The following is a 5131-nucleotide window of genomic DNA, read 5'->3' on the forward strand; positions in this document are numbered from 1 at the left end:
GCTGAAATGTGCTATACAAATAAAGCTGCCTGCCTGCCTGCCTGTGGGTGTGCACTGTGCAGGACCTGTAGGTACAATACAGCGTTGAATGAATGACAAGGTGCTGATCCACAGTTAGAAGGATACAGAAATGAATACCTGTTTGGATGTAAACTACATCGCCTATGTGCCTTTATCTATCTTTATTTTCACTCCACTGAGTCTCCGTTACTTGTATGTATCAATTTGTATATTTGGTTGCTTATACTTTTGCACTTTTACAACAAAATACTAAGTAAAATATCTGAGTACTTCCATAAGTGACTGGCATACAAGCTAAGGCATATTCTCTCAAAATATCTCAATTTCCATTTGAATCAAAATATCTTTCCAGTAATTTTTACTCTAAAATGTTAATTCCAGTCAAAAAACCTGAACTTGGTATATGTATTCTCAAAAGATTGTGTAATGGGGCTCAACTGCATTATTGTTCTGGTTGATACTGTATGTAGTCTTGCATTGTCAGACCTATCTCCGCAGCACTGTGGAGATAGGTCTGACTTCACCACAGGTACATTCTGGGATAGCAGGAAAAAAAAAACTTTGGGTTGTTTGCATTTTTTTTAAACCAATCACAATCCTCTGTGGCGACACAAAGCACCAGATGCAACTTGAGTCTGCTTCAAAGTCTCGGCCATTTAAATTAGCTGGATACGTGGCCTGGTTAACCAACTCCCGGCCCTACAGACTAATCATTAATCAGAAACAAAATGCCATGAATTTGGTGTTTTCCCCTTCTCAAATGTGAGGATTCTCAGGATATTACAGTACGTATATTTAATATCTTTGGGTTTCATACTGTTGGTCAGACAAAGCAGGAATTAAAAGAATTCATCTTGGGCTCTGTCACCCTTTTCTCATGTTCTGCAAAACTAATTGAATCAATTAAGGTAACTATTCACACAATACTGTAACATGGTTGACGTAATTAATAACCCTATCCCACCCATCGGTCCCAAAGTGTCCCGGTCAGAGAGGAAACCGCATAAACCTTTTTCTTGGTTAATATTAACAATCATTCACTGAAGAGCCAAGCAGGCCTGCCTCCCGACACGTTCCACATTTTCTTCATAACTTGCCATTGTCAGCGTGTAGAACTTTAGAATTAGAATTAGAATTCTACTTTATTGTCATTGCACTGTCTCAAGTAGAAGCAACGAAATGTGGTTTACATCTATCCAGAATTGCTATACAGGGTATAAATATTGTATATAATTTTATGTATAACCAAATGTAATAGTATGGAACTTTAAGATGTTGTGTAAAAATATAAATATGGGAGCTCTATGACAGATTATACAGATTATACAGAGTATAAGTATATGTATAACCAAAAAAAGTAAGTAATTGTAAGGGACATAAAAATGTAGTGTATAAAAAATATAGGAGGTCTATGCACAGATTATACAGAATATACAGGAGTGTTAGTAAAGGATTATATATGTATAGCGGGTTTATAATACAGGATAAATATGCAGATTAAGATTTACAAAATATATAACGATTATATACATATGTGTATGTGTGGGAAGGGAACAGTCCATGGTATGTGTGTGCCTGTGAGGACAGTCCATATATTATTGTTGTATGAGTGGACGGGGGGGTTGCCATTCTTATAGTTGTATCAGGAGGCGTTCATAAGCTGCCAGCGTATAAGAAGCTGTCCTGCTGGTGGTTCTGGTCCGTAAGCTTCTGTAACCGCCTCCCGAAGGAAGAGAGAGAAGAGTGTATGTGCAGGTGAGTGAATCCTTTGTGATTTCCCCCCTTTTCAGACACCGCTTCCTATAGATGTCCTTGATGGTGGGAGTGGTGCCCCTGCGATGTGCTGGCAGTTTTCACACCCTCTGCAGTGCCTTCCGATCGGCGACAGAGCAGTTCCCATACCAAACAGTAAAACAGTTAGTAATGCTCTCAATGGTACAGCGGTAAAAGTTTTTGAGGATCCCTGAGCAGATGGTTCTTCTTCAGGGTCCTCATAAAGACAGGCGCTGATGCGCCTTTTTGATGAGTTTGGAGCAGTTGGTCGTCCAGTTCAGGTCTCTCGAGATGTGACACCCAGGAACTTAAAGCTGTCCACACGCTCCACCGCTGTCCCCTTGATGGGGATGGGGGGGTGTAGGTCAGCGTTTCTCCGAAGTCCACAATGAGTTCCTTGGTTTTTTCGGTGTTCAACTGTAAGTTGTTTTTGTCGCACCAGTCAGCCAGACGGTCCACCTCCTCCCTGTAGGCAACCTCATCGTTGTCTCTAATGGGGCCAATCACCGTGGTGTCGTCTGCAAACTTGATAATGGCGTTGGAGCCATGGACAGGTCTGCAGTCGTGGGTGAAGAAAGAGTAGAGGAAGGGACTAATCACACAACCTTGTGGCACTCCAGTGTTTATGGTGGATGAGGTGTGGTTGTCCAGCCGAACATGTTGGGGTCGACTGGTCAGGAAGTCGAGCAACCAGTTACACATGAGTGAACGGATGCCGAATTCTGTGAGTTTGGTAATGAGTTGTGATGGAAGACAGTATTAAATGCTGAACTAAAGTCTAAGAACAGCATTCTGGCGTAAGTGTTCTTGCTGTCCAGTGAGAAGGACAGAGTGCAGTGCTACAGAGATAGCATCCTCTCTGCTCCTGTTCGGCCTGTATGCAAATTGGTGGGGTCCAGTGTGGGGGGAGACAGGATCTGAGGTGTGCTAGGACCAGCCCCTCCAAGCACTCGTGATGATGGGGGTAAGAGCTACCGGGCGGTAGTCATTGAGTCTGGGTGGTTGGAGTTCTTGGGATTGGGACGATGGAGGTAGTCTTAAAGCAGGTCGGTACCACAGCGCGGGCCAGGGACAGGTTGAAGATGTCCGTCAGCACTCCTGCCAGTTCCCCAGAGCACGCTCTGAGGACACGTCCCGGTATGCCATCAGGGCCCGCAGCTCAGAGTTTGTTGTTTCCTGAAGAGAACGGAGCCGAGGCTTACGAACAGGATGTCAGGCTTTATCCTGGATATGGATTTCCCTTGATCCACACTATGTGGTTGAAGGTGTATAAATATAGTGTTAACACTATACTGTATTTACAGTACCTTCATCCTGACTTCCTCCTAATGTGCTTTAGGAAAGGGCCCCAAATCTGCATCAACTTAGCATGGGAGTTAGAGAAAAAACAAATTTGTTGAAGATGTAAACAAGAAATCATATGACATTTTACACAAGGTGGAAGACGTTGACTTCCATACTGGTACCAACTCATTTACTAGACAAAAGCCCTGCTGTACTCACTGGTCACCAGAGCTTTACCCACCAGCCTGCATGCAAGCAGTTACATCTCCTTGGTCACCCCAAAAGCCCCACCTCCTTTGGCCGCCACTCCTTCCAGTTCTCCAGTGCAAATGACTGGAATGAACAACAAAAAAACCTTGAAACTCAAAACCCTTATCCCAATAACAGCCTTCAGAGTACGTCTGTCTGAGCTCCTGTCAGATCGCTGCACGTGCTGACTGTTCTCATCATTGACTCTGTACTACATGCAGTATTTATTTAGTCTGTATCCTGTCCCAGAGCGGAGAGGTCCACTGAGAACACGGTCATCTCTCACGATACACCCTCTCTATTGTCTCTACATACAATAGTAACCCCAGACCGGCTCTGTAACCCCCCCCCAAAAAAAAGCCAAATGATTTGAATCAGGATCTGAAAGGGATTTATTGCCACAGTAAGTTACACCTATGTGGAATTAGATAGATTTTACTGTCCCAAAGGAAATTCTTAGACAAACAAACATCTGCTGTTTAAAAAAATTCAACACAACATAGTACATGCGGGAGAGCAGGACAACGACCACACTTTTAAAATAAGGCTCTCCGAGGACAGATCTGGCTCACAGCCCGCATCAGCCCCATCCCACATCGCCTGTGTGTGTGTGTGTGTGTGTGTGTGTGTGTGTGTGTGTGTGTGCAACTTACCAGGTTCTTCAGCTCTTTTAATTATTTCCCTGCACTCTAAGTCTCCCAGGTTTTTCCTACCATTATAAGGCTAAGATGAAGCACCCAAGCCGTTTTAGGGTCCACTTAAGCAAAATTAATGTAAAATCATTATAAGCATCAAAACCAATTGAAAGACTTTTCTCAGATCTAATGATTGGACTTAAGTTTTGACTTAAGCTTTTTGAGTGGTATTTATGTATTATCTCTGTTTTAGATGCAGATATGTTAATAATAATGGTCCAGAAGTATGTGAATTTGCACCAAATATGTGCACCTCCACAAACCTCCACAAACCTAGGGAAAACACGGACTCTGTTTGTTTATAAGGCAGATAAGTGCAAATTGTTTGTGCAAGATAAAACATTTTCAACTTGTGTGGTTGCGTCTTTGCCTGAGTTAGCTCCAGAGGAATTCCCAGACAAACACGTCTCTCCGTTAGGGTTGCAACTCATTTCCCGACCGATTAATTGTTGTTGTCTTGTTTAGGAATGTCAGAAAATCCATTAGTTTTTTAAAGTCCAACGTAATGTCTTCAAACGTCTTGTTTTGTCTGACAAGTCAGAAGCATTTTCTATCATTAGGGAGATGATGGAACAGGAAAATGTTTGTGGGTTTGTCATTACAGTGTGTGGGCAAGCGAGAGAGAGGGAACGTGTCATTGGAGCATAGTCTCAAAACTGAAACTTCCCTTTTATTTGGAAATTATTCAGTGTTAATGGGTATAACTCTCTGCTTCATCTACAACATGTATGAAAGTTAACTGCAGGCTGGAGTTAACAGTGACAGCAGTTAACCTGTGGGGTGGCATTACATATGACAAAAAACATATGTGCTGTTGCAAATTAGTAGTTTATAAACATAAAAGTAAAACATAAAAATAAAAGTAAGTTAGACTGATGACATTAGTAGCCAATTTTTAAAATCCTGGCTATGGTACATAAAACAACAGAAGAAAGAAAATATTTCATATTATAAAAAGGTATATTACCAGTAAAATACATAAAGCAAATAAGTGGAAAGTTTTGCTTGGGTTCAGAAATATCTTTCAAAAGATTTGTCAGACATTTTACCTAATAATAAATGTATTTATATAGCACTTTCAATTTCAATTCAATTTTATTTATAGTATC

General features: G+C 41.6%; 1 long non-coding RNA gene across 1 annotated transcript in view; it reads right to left on the reverse strand.

Moving 5' to 3' along the window:
- Positions 1–3145: 3145 nt before the first annotated feature.
- LOC116686281 (uncharacterized) overlaps positions 3146–5131 on the reverse strand; it is a 7504-nt gene continuing 5518 nt past the window's right edge. The window contains exon 3 of the long non-coding RNA XR_004331208.1: positions 3146–3502. This is a non-coding gene — a long non-coding RNA (uncharacterized LOC116686281). The remainder of the gene's footprint in view (positions 3503–5131) is intronic.

The sequence above is a fragment of the Etheostoma spectabile genome, unplaced genomic scaffold (assembly GCF_008692095.1).
Source record: "Etheostoma spectabile isolate EspeVRDwgs_2016 unplaced genomic scaffold, UIUC_Espe_1.0 scaffold340, whole genome shotgun sequence".
Taxonomy (NCBI): Eukaryota; Metazoa; Chordata; class Actinopteri; order Perciformes; family Percidae; genus Etheostoma; species Etheostoma spectabile.